This window comes from Eumetopias jubatus, unplaced genomic scaffold (genome assembly GCF_037043125.1).
Source record: "Eumetopias jubatus isolate StellerSeaLion01/CBP00866 unplaced genomic scaffold, mEumJub1_p1.0 scaffold_105, whole genome shotgun sequence".
Taxonomy (NCBI): domain Eukaryota; kingdom Metazoa; phylum Chordata; class Mammalia; order Carnivora; family Otariidae; genus Eumetopias; species Eumetopias jubatus.
The window spans coordinates 230466-251235 of NW_028274911.1; positions in this window are offsets into that span (position 1 = coordinate 230466).

The window sequence follows — 20770 nt, forward strand, 5'->3', positions numbered from 1 at the left end:
TCTGAGTAAACACTGAATGAAAATTCATAACCAGAGCTGAAAGACTATCCCCTTAAAGTTTTCATAGGAACATAATTCTCAGGGGGTAGTTAAATTTATTTATAATCCAGAGAATGAAAAATCCTGAGTAGAAATTTATTTAAATTGGACCTCTTTTTTAAGTTTTCTCTATACATACATAATATAGGGAGCTGTAATGTTGAGTCAGTCTTACATATGGTTTATATTAGTTGGCTTTAAAAAACAGCAAACATAAAATTCCTAATTAAAAACTTTGAGCCAAAGTTAAATAATTATGTTCTGTTATTGACTAGTCACTAAAACCGGTTTCTCTTAAAGCATACTAAGCAGCTGCCTTTAGAAACTACATTGAAACAAGGCCACACCAGCTAGTTTCCTGTGTTTATTGATTCAAGAGTCAATATGCATGCTCTGTTGCATATACATGCTAAACTGACAGCAGTGTATAATAGTAGATTCTCTTACCTCCTGGTAAAGTTTTTTTCATTTTTTTTTGTTTTAGTTTTTTCATTTTTAAATGGAGCTAGAAGTTGATGAGAAGGAAGAAATTCCTGCTTTTCAAGACCTTCTAGCTGAAGTACGAAAGACATTTATATGATGCAGATTAACAGAAAAAAAAAACTAACTTCATATGTATGGGAATCCACACAACCAGGAAATTCCAAATGATGTAGGAAAGACCTTTGGGTTCAAAGCCGTTGGCCAAAGAATTCTTGAGACATCTTTGGTGCAAAACGTGATTTTACTGTAGCACAGGAACAGGACCCCTGGGCAGAAAGAACTGCACCGGGGTCATGAGGAGAGGCCCATTATGTACTTTCAAGTTCGGAGGGGGTTGGGGATAGCATAAGTCTCTAAGGAATTTTGGAAGCAAGGTTTCCAGGACCTTGAGGGGTTAGCTATTGTTGGGACCAGGTCATTTATTACCGTCTAATGAAACCTGAGTCATATACCCTTCAGTTGTGGGTCACATGCTTGGGGGATGATTGCCAACATGGATCTTGTGGGGTTTAGAGGTAAAGGAAATTTCTAAAGGAATTTTTACATGTTAAAGTAGACTTACAGGATCTTGGGGGCGGGGAGCACACTATGATGGCCTTTTGCCCTTAGCAAATTTATTAACATGGAGGCAGCTGAGTCCCTAGGAGAATGTCACTCTCCCTGTTTGAAGGACTTGTCAATGGGCTGTAAGTAGTAAGGAAATTTAATGTTTTTTCTTCCCTTTTTCCCCCACATTATTTCTCCCCTGAACAGTTTTGACTCTTAAATCTTTAAGGTTTCTGAGTTGGAAGGTCTCATCTTCTGTAACTTCCTCTTACTGAATAGGGGCATAGAGATGTCCCTACCTATGGGTCAACATTGGTCAGTTGGGGGCTTACATAGATACAGGAGTTACAAAAGGCAGAGGTCGCTGAATCCAAGGGAGACGTGTGGATCTCCCCAAGTGGAAAGGATCATCTGTTGGCTTAAAGTTACGGCAGCGAAAGAGTCTCTGCACCAGGTGGAGAGAAAACAGCAAAACATAAGTAGTGTAACAAAAAAATAAATAAATAAAAGCCCAACTGAGTCCTTTGATGGTTGACAGAATTCTTCTCCAGTCCAGAAGTTTAACCAATCATTAAAGGAAAGAGATCGTTTAAAGTGCCAATTTGAGTATTTATGTCATAAACCCAGAAATATGGTAATCTGGAACATATACATAGCATTCTGTTTTTATGCTAGCATACATTACATTGTATTTTACATAGTAGTTAAAACATTTAATCCATAATTCTATTTTGTAAAACTGCTTTATGCATTTGTGTTAGTGCAGTATTTAATAGGGAAATACCACTTTGAATATCACTTAGGTCTTTAACCATGTACTTACGAAGAGCTTCCATGTACCAAACAACACCCTTCAGTCCCAAAGAGGGAACAAAAATGGATGTTAATTGGTCATACCAGTGAGACACACATGTCAACCACTATTTTAGATTTGGAAGTTTGGCTGGGTTGGCAATGGTTTTAATAATGTGTCCGTGCATCTAGGCAAAATCCAGAGTACCGTGGCCTATCCAGCCCTCGGGAAGCCATGGACACAAATTAGAGCCACATAGCCACTGGGTGCCATTAGATTAGAGTCATCTAATTCTGGGCCTCCTTTAACTGCAGTCAAGATACCAAGGGCTATTCAGTTTTGGAGGGCCATCTTTTGAATGTCTAATAAAAAGGTCTTGTTACTTTGTAGGGAGCAAGGGAGTCCAAATCTAGGGACAATTTCTCTTAGCAAAGTTTTTGTCACCTCAGTGGCCTTTTTACCTAAATCCCGTAGCCTGGTGTAAACCCTGTATTAGCTTCAATTGGTTATCTTTGGGTATAAAGATTTTTCCTTTGTTATTAACAAGCCAGTCCTGTGTATTTTTCAATATCCTCTTTCCTGGGCTATGTGAATTTCTTGGTCTGAATACGGACTTCCCTGGAGTTAAGGCTGGTAAAAGACTTTATTTTGTGCTGCCTGCTTGGCTTCACAGTCTAGTGAATTGTTTCCTTTAGATTCTAAGGTCATATCCTTTGATGTCCTTTGAGGTGAATCATAGCCACCACCTCAGGTAGGTGTAGAGCCTCAACAGTAATAATTTCAGGTCCTTATTTGATTGGGGAGTTATGGCTTCATAATGATCCTATTTTCTTCCAAATTGCTCCATGAGCATGTAGGACTAGGGAAGCAAATTTGGAGTCAGTATAAATATAAACTTTTAAGGCTTTGGCAGTTGTAAAGTACAAGTCAGCGCTATAGCATACCCAGCTTTTCTTATTCCCTTTTTTTTTTAAGATTTTTTTTTTAATTTGTCAGAGAGAGAGAGTGACTACAAGCAGGGGAAGCTGCAGCAGAGGGAGAAGCAAGCTGGAGCCTGATGCGGGACTCAATCCCAAGACCCCAGAATCATGACCTGAGCTGAAGGCAGCCACTCAACCAGCTGAGCCATCCAGGTGTCCTGTTCTTATGCCCCCTTTCTTTTTTCATGAAACTATTACCATCAGTAAACCAACTGTCAAATGTATTTTCAATAGGGACATCTTTTAAATCTGGTTGACTAGCATAAACAAGATCAAAAACCTCTGAAGAGTTACGCTCTATAGAAGTATGATGGTCAGTTCCAGGCGTAAAGGTAGCTGGGTTTAAAGTCTGACAAGTTTCAAGTATTATTTCAGGCATATCTCTAAGTGTAGCCTGGTATTTATTTAATATGTCGGCCTCCATAATTCATTGGTGGCCTTTGGTTTCTAAGACACTCTGGACCTGATGTGAAGTCATTACAGTCAGGACTGTCCCATAGTGAACTTTGAAGCTCTTTTTACCAGGAGGGCTTTTACTTGCTTGGCGAAGGCCTTTGTTTGCAATTGTACCTCAGTAGGATAATTATGACTATGAGGGATAAAACCATCAAGAAGCCCTTTTTGTTTGAAGTCCAGCATTAACAATATCCAATTCTAAGGAATCTCTGGCAAATGGGAGAAAACTTGTTAAGAGATAAGGGCATCCCCAAGTGCATCATCCAATCCAATCATAAAGAAAGTGGGGTCATCCAAGATCTCTATGAATCCATAGTTAACCCTTTGGAGTTTGGGGGTATGCTCTGGCTATTAGGGAATGATTTCATCATCCCAGCCACCTAGAATTGTTCAAGGTGATAGCTGAGTTGTACAACTGTTTGGGGAATCTGCCCCATTTTCCAGTTCAAATAATCTAATGCCCATGCAATCCTTTTATTTTCCCTGCAGAACAGCAAGCAAGGAGATTGTTTATACATGAGCTACTGTGATAATTTCTGAAGTTTACCTCAAGTTGTCTAGCTGAGGTAAACAACATTCAAAGGCAATCAGAACTAGGATTTAACATCTGCGAGGGTGGGATATTGAAACATAATTTTTCTCTCTAAAACAACCCTAATTTTTATTTATTTTATTTTTTATTTATTTTTTTTTAGATTGTATTCATTTATTTGAGAGAGAGAGAGTGAGAGAGAGCCCAAGAGGGGGGAGGGTCAGAGGGAGAAGCAGACTCGCTGCCGAGCAGGGAGCCCGATGCGGAACTCGATCCCGGGACTCCAGGATCATGACCTGAGCCCAAGGCAGTCGCCCAACCAACTGAGCCACCCAGGCGTCCAACAACCCTAATTTTTAGAGATAGCCAAATCAAGACTAATTTGTTTTACTAAACAAGTCCGATTTTAACAAACCTGGCCTAATTATTTATATAGCCTCAGCAAGAATAATGATTGATTATAGATCTTTTAAAAGTCTGCTTTGCTGGAACTTTTTATAAGGAATCTCTAGGTTGAACTTTTAGTACCTGTCCAGGCCAGAAGCCAAGCCAGGTTCTTGCCATCAGACATGCCTGCAACACCTGTAAATGTGGGCAGATTCCTCTCCATGAGGTCCCCAAAGTATCCTGAGTTTCCTGCACCTGCCAGGAAGTGACATTCTTTACTCATCTGGTGAGGCTGCTAAGAAATCTGTAAGCAAGGTATCATGCCAACATTTCCAAGGGGCTTTGTGGCTCCCAGTTTCATAAAGTCACCCTTTGTTCCTCAAAACTGTTGATCATATCTGAGTCAATCCATGTCTCTCTCAAATATGACATTGTAGCCAAAGCCTTGATAAAATAACCAATATTTCCAATGACATCCTGTTACAAGGAGAACAGATTCTTCTTGAACTTATACAGATAATTATGATTGCCCTGGAAGGAAAAATACTTACTGAGACCTTTTGAATTTCAGAGGGTTCAGGTAGAAAAGTTAAATGCTTCAATTTGTTCACAAATGAATTATCACATTTCTGTAAGTCATAGATATCTTAAGAGAAACTTTCCTTAATCTGGAAGAGTAAACATTAGAGAACCATCAATGTTGCAAACAAGAGACACAAAACTATAATTGTCATTTTAGTTCATTTAGTCCCATATTACTAATGCTTGTTTAATTTGAATGCAGCTTTTACTTAGTTCTGGAAATTCTTACCTATTTCAGTTTTATGATCTTAAAGATATTGAATACCTGTATTTGTCCTAAAAGTCCTTTTTATGAACATCATTGAAGTTGAAACTCATTTTGCAAGAGAATAAAACAACTATAAATGACAGAAATCTCAGAAATAGACATTGCTAATGATCTTAGAGTTCATTATGATGCAATTGATGAGGAAACTCAGTTATTTCTGTGTTACATAACACTTCAATAGCCAGAATATTGAATGATGATGATCTTATACCAGCATGCAACACAACATACCAAAACAAACAAGCCTAATAGTCAACGAGAATTTGTTAACGATTTAAATCTTAGGGAAGTTGGTTAAAAAAAAAAAAAGTTAGAAAGTTTTAAAGCATATGCCTAAGTAGGATTAGGGATGTTAAAGACCTCATAAAGGCAAAACATAGAAACTGGTTTTTCTGGGCAGGCAAAGAGAAAACAGCTGTTTACATTTTCTTATCAAGAGCAGACCAACAATTCAAGGAAACTTGTCTTTTTGAACAGAGAGAAAGCAGACTTTCAATCTTACACCAATGTTCTTTAAAGTCCACTTATTTTAATCTTAGTCCTTCTTGCCCACACCTAAAATTCCTTTCCCAAGATTTTCCTTCACGACTTTCTACAACTTTCCTTTGCATTCAGATTTTATCCCCAGTCATTTCTTTCCAAATAGCCAGTCTTATTTGGGACAAAATTACCTTCTTTTACCTTCAACAAAAATGTATTCCCATTCCTTATATCTTTCTTACATATCTTCTAGTTTTCTACTTACAGAGTTGTTTCTCTTATTTCCATCGGTCTTAGTTACGTTTGACAGAATTTTGCACTGTTAGAAAGCTAAGTCTCCAGTGAAGATAAGTAGTAACCAGTTGTGAACTGTTACACCAGAACTCCTTAGACAACAATTTTACTAGCCATTTAAGCACAAAGCATGCTTACCAAGAGACTCAAATATCCTCTGTTTCTTTGCAATAAGAAGTGAAAAAGCACAAACCTATATTCAGTTATCAATGATTTAGCACTTTAACGTATTTGGAAAAGCCCTAGTGGTCTAATGAATTTAATCCCATTTATATTTGAAACAACAGTTTGAGGTCAGGTCACCAAAGACTTTGAGGAAAGCTATCTTAAATATCCTATGAAAATTTTGAGATTCAGAAGTTTAACCACCATTTTAGTCTTTTTTTTTTTTTTGCTAACAAATTTTAACAGAGATAACACAAGCTTATTTGACCTTCCATAAACCTGTATAGAATACCAGTTTCACATTTAGTGGTGATAACTTTAAAGACATGTCTATATTAATTAAACCAACAAAGTTAACTTAGTTTAAATACTGAATTATGTTCCACCTGGATCCTCCTCATTGTTAATTTTTACCTGAGATGCTGGTGGGGAAATCTGGAGTGGGTGGTGTTAGGTCCAGGAGTTGCTCTTCGTGCTCCTTGACAGTGAAGGGAGAAGGTACTGAGGATGGTACAGAAGCCAGTCATTCAGGCCGCCCCCAAGGTGGTGTGGAGACAGAAGGGGGAGGGGGAGACAGAAGAGGCAAAGTGCTGCCAGAAGGCAGAGAACCAGCTCCCGGTTTTAGAGCTCATCAGCTCCAAGAGAGGCTCAGATGCCATGTTTTCCCGCCAACCAGAGGGCAGGGATTGGGCCATCCATGTGGGGCCAGAGGTGACAGGGAATTTCCCTGAAACAAAGGGAGTTTGGGCAGCTGGTTGGGATTATTCTTTAACGTCCCCCTCCTGAGGGAGACTACCACAGTTGGCTCCAGTTATAACAATTAACCCAGGAAATGAGGGAGGGTGAAGCCCCCACATCTACTAGGAGGAACAGAGAGAAAGAGAGAGTCAGAGTCCCCTTTGCTAGGAATGGCCTGTGTTTCCTCCAGCAACCTGGGTTTGGTTGGAGGAGGCCTACTTAGATAATTATCATCCGGTATGTCAGAAGGGCGTTTACCAGCCAGGCTCATTTGGACAAACACCTTCTGCCCCTGTTTCCTGCAGAAAAGATGTAATTGACAGATCCCACTGAGGCCATGCAGTGTTACAGGAGCTCAGTCCTATCCTAAGTTTTGCAATACAAATTGTTTCCAGTGGGTTAAAAGGCACCCGAGAGAGTCCTTGGGAACCAAAGCCTACTGAGGCCATGCTCCCAGAAAAGTGAAGAAGGTCCATTATCAAATCACCCCCAAATCCCGGGTGGCTTCCCACGCAGGATATGTCAGAGGTTCCAGTGTGTCAAAAGTGACCAGAGGCATCCCTCAAAGAAGAAATCACTATTGATCATAATCCTGCCTTCACATTAAGGCATTCCTATCATAAAAGGCCCCATAGGAGGGATGCCAACGTCCCTCCCCTACCCCATTGCCTCCTAGGCTGCTGATAGGTTCCTGGTGAATGGACTGAAATATCCTTGCCATGCTGTCATATGCCCTGAAGTTTTCATTATTGCCCTGCCATTTTTAACCCATGAAAAATACTAGAAAAGTTTTACAAGCGGGAAATTACCCAATTTTTACTTTAAGTAGTTAGAGGACATTGACAGAAAAAGTAAAGGTAGAAATCCATCAAGATCTAAGCGACATTGCAACACATGTAGTCTTTACAGCCAACTTCCCTAGGAAGTGGCCCACGGTTGGATGTTAATTCACTTGGGTACTGGTTTCAGCCAGCTCCCAGTGGAGGTCCAGCAGCCAGAAGCGGCTAGACTAAGGACATGAAGGGGATCACATTAAATCAGTCAGGAGGAATCCTCACATGGGAGTCTTAAGACTGGCAGCCATCCAGGTGACTTAGGTAGCTGTCTCGTGCCCGAGACCCACAACTTTGTATAAGGACAGGAATAGAGAGGGATCAAGTTTCTGGGTCTTACTACCATTCTGGCCAGGGTAGTAACTTCCAGCCAAAAGGCAGGCTTTCTCCTTCGGGCACAGTAGCCATGAGCTAGAGGATTACAGCCTGAGCAGTCAACATGAAAGTGTTCCAATAAGACCGTACTCCTTGAAGGGCCCCTGAAATGAGAGTAAAGGAAGAGAACAGAAAGTACTCACCAAGTTTGCACCGAGGCTCAGAGTCCAGATGAGACTGTGAATTCAAAGCCCCATGTTGGGCGCCATATGATGTAGGAGGAACATTAGGGTTCAAAGCCAATGACCAAGAAAGAATTCTTGAGACGTCTGGTGCAAAAGGTGATTTTATTGAAGCTCAGGGACAGGACCCGTGGTCAGAAAGAGTTGCACCGGGGTCATGAGGAGTGGTCCATTATATACTTTCAGGTTAGGAGGGGGTTAGGGATAGCACATGTCTCTAAGGAATTTTGGAAGCAAGGTTTCCAGGACCTTGAGGAGGCTAGCTATTGTTGGGAAAAGGTCATTTATTACCATCTAATAAAACCTTAATCATGAGACCCTTCAGTTATATGTTGGTGGGTCATATGCTTGGGGGATGATTGCCAACAGCTATCTTGGGGGGTTTAGAGATAAAGGAAGTTTCCAAAGGAATTTTTATACAGTAAGTAGACTTTCAGGATCCTGGGGGTCTGGCTAACATTGCCTCTGGCCCTTAGCAAAGTGTCAGCATCGAGGCAGTTGAGTCCCTAGAGGAATGTCACTCTGCCTGTTTCAAGGACTTGTCAGTGGGCTCTAGGTAGTAAGGAAATTTAATAGTTTTTCTTCTGCTTTGTTTCCCACATAAGTCTCAACTGATGCAGAAAGTATTTGACAACACTCTTTCAGCAATTTGAATATATCATCACACTTTGTTCTGCTGTATAAAGTTTCTGCTTGAGAAATTTCTGATAATCCTTGCATAGGTTCCCTTGTTTGTGATGAGTTATTTTTCTCTTTCACCTTTTGATATTTTCTTTTCCTCTGACAGTGTGATTATAGTGTGCCTTTGTGTGGATCTGTTAGATTTATATGTACTGTAATTCTTTGTTGATATTCCGATTTTCCTCAGTTGCCTATAGGGACCAAGGGCAGGCTATCCCAATAGCACACTTTAGCATGAACAATATTTTGAGTTAAAAGCAATCAAAACCCAGCACATTCAGAAAAGCTCTTCACCTCCCCCCTCAACTGCCTGTCTGTACCAGGAAGAGAGCATTTAAGGAGATTCTTCTTTATAAGTAAGAAATATATTTCCGTAATAGGACAACATTTTCAAAACACGTCCTCCCACCTGCCCACTAAGGATCTTTCTCCTCTTTGTATCTTTGGAGCATTGCTCCTCTCAGGTCCTGTAAGCCTCAGATTGTCTCAGTTTAAAAAGTGTTTCAACAGGAAGTTTTAAATTGAACTCTTCAGGGTTTGCTTTCTGAGCTTTATTTCTTTCATAAAGTCGTATTTGTCTCTATGTCCTATGATTTTTTTTAGTTTTACTGAGATTTGGGCATTTAATAAAAAAACAATAACAACGACACAACAAAACAGCCCTTCCAGTCTGTGAATTGTGTAAGACTTTTGAATCAAAGATCTGTACCTCTGAAACAAATAGTGCAATATATGTTAAGAAAAAAATAAAAAGAAGAAGAAGATAGCAGGAGGGGAAGAATGAACGGGGGGAAATCGGAGGGGGAGACGAACCATGAGAGACAATGGACTCTGAGAAACAAACTGTGGATTCTAGAGGGGAGGGGGTTGGGGGGATGGGTTAGCCTGGTGATGGGTATTAAAGAGGGCACATTCTGCGTGGAGCACTGGGTGTTATGCACAAACAAGGAAACATGGAACACTACATCCAAAACTAATGATGTATCGTGATTAACATAACAATAAAAATTTAAAAAATTATCTAAAGGAATATTCTGTTGCTGTTTTGAATTACCTTTTAAATGATTTGAATAATTACTAAATCTTTCAGAAATTGTATTTGTAGTGCAGAGTTTCTCCCTCCACAGAACACTCTGATTAGTATACTTTAATAAAGCCATATAATTATTTTTAAAGAATTTATTTATTCATTTGAGAGAGAAACAGAGAGTACAAGGAGGGGGAGAGGCAGAGGTAGAGCAGAAAGAAGGCTGCCCACCAAGCAGGGAGCCTGATGTGGGGCTCCATCCCGGGACTCTAGGATCATGACCTGAGCTGAAGACAGACACTTAACCGACTGAGCCACCCAGGCCGCCCAAGACATATGATGTTTTAAAACAACATTATTTAAGGCTGAGGCTCCTACTTGAAATCAAGCACTAATTTCCATCTTTTCTTCTCTGATTAAATGGAATCTAAGATACAGTTCCCAGTATCATTTCTAGCGAATTGATATATAGCATGTCTGTGATAAGCTTTTCTGGTTTTGACTCACGTCTTTCCAGATTATATCTGAAAACCTTGTTTTCAAAATATCCATCAAATATTCAAATGCCTCCCAGTACACTGAAGCATGAGAAAGCAAGTTATTTGTTGAAAATTACCTTTGTCTTGTAACAGTGAGACACTTTGAGATTTCTTTGTAGGTACGATGGTAGTTCTATGAAAAAGACATGCAAACAGCGATTATTCTGCCTACCTTTTCAAAATAGGAGGTGATTTCTTTGGGATCTGAGTTAATGTTTACCTTAGGAAATTTACTTTACTCCATACCTATTTCTTGTTCATCATTTTTGATTTACAAAAGACCAGTCTTCTCAGTACTTAAGTTGTCAGAAGCTAATAATGCTTCTGACATGCTTAGGAAAAAGGGAATTTTTATGTGGTGGCACAAAGATGAATGTGTGTGATAAAATGAAAACCAGAAAAGTTTATAACCTAAAACTTGATACATCCTATGATGAATGTTTGCTCAGCACTAATGAACAGCTAGAAGTGGAGCGTGTTTATAGGGAAAAAAAAAAAAAAAAGGCCCAGAAAAGTGGAACTGTGAGAAGAGAAAAAAATAGTGTATAAGTACGGAATGCTTTGTCAGAAGCAAAAGATTATTCTGTAATATGGGAGAAAGATAATTTTGTTTGAGGGAAGGGAAATTGCACTGCCATTTTGTTTCTGCTTAGTCTAATAACAGCCTTTGGTTGAAAATAACTTAGTCTTTCTGCTAGGTTAACTATGTATCTCCAGGTAGAGGGAAATGAGCAAACAGAAAATGACAGGGGAATAAAATTTTAAGATATTTTAGCTCAAATACTCTCAAATGCCAAAAGGAATTCAAAGCAATGGAAAAGCTTATAAAAAAAATTTAAGTAGAAAAATACATCCTCCTCCCCCTCCACTCCCATCTTGAAAAACAAGGGATTAATTTTATCTAGGCTTGCATACTTTCTTACCTGTGCTTTGGTCAAATCACTTAAACTCTTACAGTCTCAGGTTTCTAATTCATTGAAGAAATGTCACAAAATATCTGTAACTTACAGAGTCATATAGGGATAAATAGGGTCTTGATTCTGGATCATCCATCATCTCCCACACAAAAAGCACTTACGCAGAAAGATTTGCATGTAGTTTTAGAGGAATTGGTTTATTTTCAAGTCCATCCGTGGACCTCCTATAAGTCCATCTTACAAAAGCAATGAATCAAATGATAAAAAAGAATGACAAAAACATCTTTCAAGAAATTTTTGGAGGACAGATATTAATGGCTTTTGATGGGGGGGGGGGTTAGGCATATTTTTAGGCTCAGAATCAAGATCCAGAAAGAACTTGAGAGAATTAAGGTTGGAGACAGAAGACATACGCACTGGGATCAGGAGCCCCAGTAAAAGTACAAAAGAAAAATGAGTCAACTTGAAATAGTGAAGAATGAAATGAAATTGACAGCTCACTTTTTTGAGTTGAATGAAAAAATTATTTGAATAGTTTTTTTTTAGCAACAGAACTCACATAGAAGATGATAGGGGGTTTCTCTAAGTTTTAAAAGTCATCTACTGCATATAAAGCATGTTTCTATGCTTTGGTAAAATTAAAAGATAATGTGATGTTATGGCAATCATATATGGAGGGGTTATGTGTGCATTTATGTCTGTGCCTATAATTTGGGGGTCCTTTTTTTTTACATAGTAGTATACAGCTTGTTTTTGAATATTTATATTCTTTTTCGTTGTTATGTTAATCACCATACATTACATTATTAGTTCTTGATGTAGTGTTCCATGATTCATTGTTTGTGCATAACACCCACTGCTCCACGCAGAATTTGCCCTCTTTAATACCCATCACCAGACTAACCCATACCCCCACCCTCCTCCCCTCTAGAACCCTCAGTTTGTTTTTCAGAGTCCATCGTCTCTCATGGTCCGTCTCGCCCTTCGACTTATTCCCCTTCATTCTTCCCCTCCTGCTATCTCCTTCTTTTTCTTTTTTCTTAACATATGTTTCATTATTTGTTTCAGAAGTACAGATCTGTGATTCAACAGTCTTACACAATTCACAGCACTCACCATAGCACATACCCTACCCAATGTCTATCACACAGCCACCCCATCCCCCCCACCACCTGCCAATCCAGCAACCCTCAGTTTGTTTCCTGAGATTAAGAATTTCTCATATCAGTGAGGTCATATGATACATGTCTTTCTCTGATTGACTTATTTCACTCAGCATAACACCCTCCAGTTCCATCCACATCGTTGCAAATGGCAAGATCCCATTCCTTTTGATGGCTGCATAATATTGCATTGTGTATATATACCACATCTTCTTTATCCTCTCATCTGTCCATAGACATCTTGGCTCTTTCCTCAGTTTGGCTGTTGTGGACATTGCTGCTATAAACATCGGGATGCACGTACCCCTTCGGATCCCTACATTTCTATCTTTGGGGTAAATACCCAGTGGTGCAATTGCTGGATCGTATGGTAGCTCTATTTTCAACTGTTTGAGGAACCTCCATACTGTTTTCCAGAGGAGGGTTGCACCAGCTTGCATTCCCACCAACAGTGTAGGAGGGTTCCCCTTTCTCCACATCCCCGCCAACATCTGTCGTTTCCTGACTTGTTAATTATAGCCATTCTGACGGGTGTGAGGTGGTATCTCATTGAGGTTTTGACTTGGATTTCCCTGATGCCGAGAGATGTTGAGCACTTTTTCATGTGTCTGCTGGTCATTTGGATGTCTTCTTTGGAAAAATGTCTGTTCATGTCTTCTGCCCATTTCTTGATTGGATTATTTGTTCTTCGGGTGTTGAGTTTGATAAGTTCTTTATAGATTTTGGATAGTAGCCCTTTATTTGATATGTCATTTGCAAATATTTTCTCCCATTCTGTCGGTTGTCTTTTGGTTTTGTGGAATGTTTCTTTTGCTATGCAAAAGCTTTTTATCTTGATGAAATCCAAATAGTTCATTTTTGCCCTGGCTTCCCGTGCCTTTGGCGATGTTTCTAGGAAGAAGTTGCTGCGGCTGAGGTCGAAGAGGTTGCTACCTGTGTTCTCCTTTAGGATTTTGATGGACTCCTGTCTCACATTTAGGTCTTTCAACCATTTGGAGTCTATTTTTGTGTGTGGTGTAAGGAAATGGTCCAGTTTCATTCTTCTGCATGTGGCTGTCCAATTTTCCTAACACCATTTGTTGAAGAGACTGTCTTTTTTCCATTGGACATTCTTTCTTGCTTTGTCGAAGATAAGTTGACCATAGAGATGAGGGTCCATTTCTGGGCTCTCGATTCTGTTCCATTGATCTATGCGTCTTTTTTGTGCCAGTACCATACTGTCTTGATGATGACAGCTTTGTAATAGAGCTGGAAGTCCGGAATTGTGATGCCGCCAGCTTTGCCTTTCTTTTTCATTATTTCTCTGGCTATTCGGGGTCTCTTCTGGTTCCATACAAATTTTAGGATTATTTGTTCCATTTCTTTGAAAAAAGTGGATGGTATTTTGATGGGGATTGCATTGAATGTGCAGATTGCTCTACGTAGAATTGACATCTTCACAATGTTTGTTCTCCCAATCCATGAGCATGGATCGTTTTTCCATTTCTTTGTGTCTTCTTCAATTTCTTTCCTGAGTATTTTACAGTTTTCTGAGTACAGATCCTTTGCCTCTTTGGTTAAATTGATTCCTAGGTATCTTATGGTTTTGGGTGCAATTGTAAATGGGATCGACTCCTTCATTTGTCTCTCTTCTGTCTTGTTGTTGGTGTATAGGAATGCCACTGATTTCTGTTCATTGATTTTATATCCTGCTACTTGACCGAATTCCTGTATGAGTTCTAGCAGTTTTGGGGTGGAGTCTTTTGGGTTTTCCACATACAGTATCATATCATCTGCAAAGGGTGAGAGTTTGACTTCCTCTTTGCTGATTTGGATGCCTTTGATTTCTTTTTGTTGTCTGATTGCTGTGGCTAGGACTTCTAATACTATGTTGAATAGCAGTGGTGAGAGTGGACATCCCTGCCGCATTCCTGACCTTAGGGGAAAAGTTCTCAGCTTTTCCCCATTGAGAATGATATTCGCTGTAGGTTTTTCATAGATGGCTTTTATGATATTGAGGTATGTACCCTCTATCCCTATACTCTGAAGAGTTTTGATCAAGAAAGGATGCTGTACTTTGTCAAATGCTTTTTCTGCATCTATTGAGAGGATCATATGATTCTTGTTCTTTCTTTTGTTAATGTATTGTATCACGTTGATTGATTTGCGGATGTTGAACCAGCCTTGCAGCCCAGGGATAAACCCACTTGGTCGTGGTGAACAATCCTTTTAATGTACTGTTGGATCCTATTGGCTAGTATTTTGGTGAGAATTTTTGCATCCATGTTCATCAAGGATATTGGTCTGTCATTCTCCTTTTTGATGGGGTCTTTGTCTGGTTTTGGGATCAATGTAATGCTGGCCTCATAAAATGAGTTTGGAAGTTTTCCTTCCATTTCTATTTTTTGGAAGAGTTTCAGGAGAATAGGTATTAATTCTTCTTTAAATGTCTGATAGAATTCCTCTGGGAAACCATCTGGCCCTGGGCTTTTGTTTCTTGGGAGATTTTTGATGAATGTTTCAATTTCCTTAGTGGTTATAGGTCTGTTCAGGTTTTCTATTTCTTCCCGGTTCAATTTTGGTAGTTGATACATCTCTAGGGATGCACCCATTTCTTCCAGGTTATCTAATTTGCTGGCATAGAGTTGCTCATAATCTGTCTTATAATTGTTTGTATTTCTTTGGTGTTGGTTGGGATCTCTCCTCTTTCATTCATGATTTTGTTGATTTGGGTTATTTCTCTTTTCTTTTTGATCAGTCGGGCCAGGGCTTTATCAATCTTGTTAATTCTTTCAAAGAACCAGCTCCTAGTTTCGTTGATCTGTTCTACTGTAATTTTGGTTTCGAGTTCATTGATTTCTGCTCTGATCTTTATTATTTCTCTTCTCCTGCTGGGTTTAGGCTTTATTTGCTGTTCTTTCTCCAGCTCCTTTAGGTGTAGGGTTAGGTCGTGTATTTGAGACCTTTCTTGTTTCTTGAGAAAGGCTTGTATTGCTATATACTTTCCTCTCAGGACTGCCTTTGCTGTATCCCAAAGATTTTGAACAGTCGTGTTTTCATTTTCATTGGTTTCCATGATTTTTTTAAATTCTTCTTTAATTTCCTGGTTGACCCATTCATTCTTTATTAGGATGCTCTTTAGCCTCCATATATTTGAGTTCTTTCCGACATTCCTCTTGTGATTGAGTTCTAGTTTCAAAGCATTGTGGTCTGAAAATATGCAGGGAATGATCCCAGTCTTTTGGTACCGGTTGAGGCCTGATTTGTGACCTAGGATGTGATCAATTCTGGAGAATGTTCCATGGGTACTAGAGAAGAATGTGTATTCCGTTGCTTTGGGATGGAATGTTCTGAATATGTCTGTGAAGTCCATTTGGTCCAGTGTGTCATTTAAAGTCTTTATTTCCTTGTTGATCTTTTGCTGAGATGATCTGTCCATTTCAGTCAGGGGGTGTTAAAGTCCCCTACTATTATTGTATTGTTGTGAAAATGTTTCTTCGCTTTTGTTATTAATTGCCTTATATAATTGGCTGCTCCCATGTTAGGGGCATAGATATTTACAATCGTTAGATCTTCTTGTTGGATGGACCCTTTAAGTAGGATATAGTGTCCTTCCTCATCTCTTATTACAGTCTTTGTTTTAAAATCTAGTTTGTCTGATAAAAGGATTGCCACCCCAGCTTTCTTTTGGTGTCCATTAGCATGGTAAATGGTTTTCCACCCCCTCACTTTCAATGTGGGGATGTCTTTGAGTCTAAAATGAGTCTCTTGCAGACAGCATATTGATGGGTCTTGTTTTTTAATCCAATCTGATAGCCTGTGTTTTGATTGGGGCATTTAGCCCATTTACATTCAGGGTAACTATTGAAAGGTATGGATTTAGTGCCATTGTATTGCCTGTAAGGTGACAGTTACCTGTATATTTTCTGTGTTCCTTTCTGTTCCTTAGGCTCTCTCTTTGCTTAGAGGACCCCTTCCAATATTTCTTGGAGGGCTGGTTTTGTGTTTGCAAATTCCTTTAGTTTTTGTCCTGGAAGCTTTTTATCTCTCCTTCAATTTTCAATGATAGCCTAACTGGAGATAGTATTCTTGGCTGCATATTTTTCTCGTTTAGTGCTCTGAAGATACCTTGCCAGTCCTTTCTGGCCTGCCAGGTCTCTGTGGATAGGTCTGTTGCCAATCTAATATTTCTACCATTGTAGGTTACATATCTCTTCTCCCGAGCTGCTTTCAGGATTTTCTGTCTCTGAGACTCGTAAGTTTTACTATTAGATGTCGGGTGTTGACTTATTTTTATTCATTTTGAGAGGGGTTCTCTGTGCCTCCTGGATTTTGATGCCTGTTTCCTTCCTCACATTAGGGAAGTTATCTGGTATTATTTGCTCCAATATACCTTCTGCCCCCCTCTCTCTTTCTTCTTCTTCTGGGATCCCAATTATTCTAATGTTGTTTCGTCTTATCGTATCGCTTATCTCTCCAATTCTGCCCTCGTGTTCCTGTAGTTGTTTCTCCCTCTTTTTCTCAGCCTCTTTATTTTCCATCATTTGGTCTTCTATATAGCTGATTCTCTCTTCTGCCTCATTTATCCTAGCAGTTAGTGCCCCCATTTTTTATTGCACCTCATTAATAGCCTTTTTGATTTCGACTTGGTTAGATTTTAGTTCTTTTATATCTCCAGAAAGGGTTTCTCTAATAACTTCCACACTTTTTTCAAGCCCAGCGGTATCTTTAAAGTCATGATTCTGAACTCTAGGTCCGACATCGTACTAATGTCCGTATTGAGTAGGTCCCTGGCTGACGGTACTACCTCTTGTTCTTTTTGCTGAGGTGATTTTTTCATCTTGTCATTTTGTCCAGGGGAGAATAGGTGAATGAGAGAACAAAATGCCAACAGGTTAAAAACGTCCCCAGCAAGTATACTCTATAGAAATCAGAAAAGACCTGAAACCAGGGGAAAAGAAAGGGAAGAAAGAAAAAAGATAGAGGAAAAAAACAAAAAGATAAAAACAAAAACAGAACAAAACAAAAAAAAACAGAATATGATCAAATATGATCAGGCTAGTGCATAGATCAGTGCCACACACAAGATTTTGGGCATATTTTGGTCTGTCAGAAAAAAGTACCTCCTAAAATTTTAAAGGGAGAGAGACTTATATATGTACAAAATAAGGGTTGATACAATGAAGGGATGGAAGAAGAATGTAAAGATGAAAATTATAAAAGATTTTATAAAAGGAATTGATAAGATAAGAAGTTGTTTGAAAAAAGAAAGAATAATATTTAAAAAAAGAAGAAAAAAAGGAAGAGAATGTGATCAGGCAGGAGACTAGAACAAAGCCATACACTAGTGATTTAGGGTATATTTTGATCTGTTAGAAGAAACTGTATCTCAAAATTTTAAACAGAGAACAACTTACATATATATGCCAAAAATAAGGGTAACTACTATGAAGGGATAAAATATGACTCTAAAAATGAAAAATAAAAAATGTTTTTTTTTTTAAAAGGGATTGATAAAATGTTGGTTGAAAAAGGGAAAAAATTAAAAAAAGCGTTAAAAAAATTAACTTTGAAAAACTAATGAATCATGGTAAAAAAAAAGCCATGAATTCTATGTGCAGTATTCCCCTAGCGCTGGAGTTCTCCCGTTCTCCTTGATCGGTAAACGTGGTCTTGGCTTGCTGGCTGTTCATGCTGATCTTCTGGGGGAGGGGCCTGTTGCCGTGGTCCCCAGATGTCTTTGCCGGAGGCAGAATTGCCCCAACCTTGTTGGTCGGGGCTAAGCAAGCTGGTCCCGTTTGCTCTCAGGAGCTTTTGTTCCCTGCAAGCTCTGGTACAGGTTTGGAGGACCAGGGTGAAAATAGTGGCCTCCCAATCTCCACTTGGAGGAGCTGAGGACTCGGGGCCCCACTGCTCAGTGCCCCCCCCCCCCGAGAAAAGCAGTCACTCCTGTGTACCCGGTCTCTGGCTGCACTCCGTGCTCACCCGGCCTGTGACCGAGCGTTTCTATCTCTGGCACCCGACCGCCTGTGGAGTCTCCAAACCCAGCAGATCCCTGCATTGCGCTCCCGCGCCGCTCCTCCCGGGGGAGGGAGGGGAGTCTCCCCGAATCTGCCGCTTGTTGGGTCCCTGCTGGAGGAGCAGTAGCTGGACTGGGCCGCGGATCACAGTTTATGGCAACCCCGTGCTAAGGGCCAGTGCCTCCACCGTCTCTGCAGCCAGCTTCCCTACTCCAATACCTGGGAGCTCTGCTGCACTCAGGCACCGCTGGTCTTTCTGTGACCCCGAGGGTTCTGAGATCACACTGTCCCGCGAGGATTCCACCCCCCTCTTAGCCACTGGAGCGACGTCCCTCCGCAGAGCCGGCTTCTAAAAGTTCCGATTTTGTGCTCCGCGGCTCTATCACTTGCCAGAAGTGACCAACGGAGGCCCCCTCCCCCGCCGTCTATCCTCCCGAATATCACCTCGGATTCACTTCTCTCCGCATCCTATCTTCCAGGAAGTGGTCGCTTCTCTGTTCAGAGAGTTGTTGCTACTCTCTTCTTCGGTCTTTTGTTGAGTTCATAGGTGTTACAGAGTGGTTTGATCCCTATTCAGCTGAATTCCTGAGAGCAGACAAAATCCAGGTCTCCTACTCCTCCGCCATCTTGCTCCGCCCTTCCTGAATATTTATATTCTAACAGCATTTTTAAGGCAGCAATTGACAGGCATTTTTAGATTCTTCGGTAAGATAAGAATGACAACTAAGAAACTTGCATTTTTTCCGGGGTCCTACGTATAATGTTAAGACTGTACTTTTTATGTTTTCTTGTTATAATTACTTAACTACTGCTACAAAAATAGGAATTGAGTAGCTTGAGTAGCAATATTAATAAGAATTTACCTTTTCACTTGTTTCTGTTAAAACCAACTGTTAATGAGGAAAGCCATTAGTTAATGGCTATAGAGAGCGGTGATGTTACCACGATACACATTAAAATTGGAATGATTGTCTTTTTAATATTTAAAACAAATCTGCCTTTTTTCCCTTCTACTTTTAGGTTATGAGATGGTCTCTGCAAGACGGTCTGTCCTTGAATTGGAAATTTTTAAGGTTGACATATGCTGGTACTTTATCTCCTTTATGTGTACTATGATTTCTTCTGTTACAACCACTACATAAGCAGACAAAATAGCAAAGGTCCATTCTGTGTCAAGTATGACAGCCACAACGCATGGCTCTCCAATAGGAGGGAATGACATCCAAGGCCAGGCTCCTGATGGACAGTCTCAGCCCTCCTTCCAATAGAGTCAGGTAGGACATGTTAAGGCTGTGTTTTGGGTGCCATGAATTACTAAACAATGATATAGATGTCTTGAATAATTTATAATCATGGAAGCTTATTGTCATTTTAAATTACTTTTTTAAAAATATTTTATTTATTTGACAGAGACACAACGAGAGAGGGAACACAAGCTCGGAGAGTGAGAGAGGGAGAAGCAGACTTCCTGTTGAGCAAGGAGCCCAATATGGAGCTCGAACCCAGGACCCTGGGATCATGACTTGAGCCGAAGGCAGACGCTTAACGACTGAGCCACCCAAGTGCTTTTAAGAAGAGTCACACAGACTTGTGGGAAACCTACTGTACTTGGTTAAGAATGTTCCTTTTTTTTTTTTAATATGACTGAGGACAAAAGAATTTAGTTATTTTGTAACAATTTGTTATAAGCATAGATTTAGCTCTTTATTTTTGAATCCCATCTTTGTACCATACCAATAACCTCAGAGCTATGGCTAAATAAAATATCTATGCCTTAGTAGTCTGTACATTTATTTCATTAAGTTTGTAGGTAGTTTTTTTTTAATGTTGTAAGCTGCATTTATTATAGCATGTATAAGCCACCCACAGGCTGGGGCTCTCAGAGAAATGAGGACACTGTCCTGCCTGCGTTTGGGAGCCATGATGCTGGACGCATGCCCCACACTCTGCCCACTTCCAGCATTCGTGAATGGCAGACCAGCCAGGGCCTCCATTATGTAACAATCCCAGAGGGATGTATGGTGGCACAAGGGCCAAAGCTGGCCCCCAGGCCTGTTTGGTTGACAGGGTTTAAAATGTTTTTTCATTAGTTGCCAACTTAAAAATTAGAATATTTCACATAAAAATCTGTCTTTTTGGCTTCTCCAGATTTTTCATATTAGACTTGCATTCCCACTTTATAGCAGTTAATTACAACTAAATGACACCCACCAATTTCAGATGGGAAATCACACCCCCACCACACCATCTTGTCACTCAAGGTCAATAGCCACTAGCAATTCAATCGTGCAAATAGTTCTCATCACAGCAA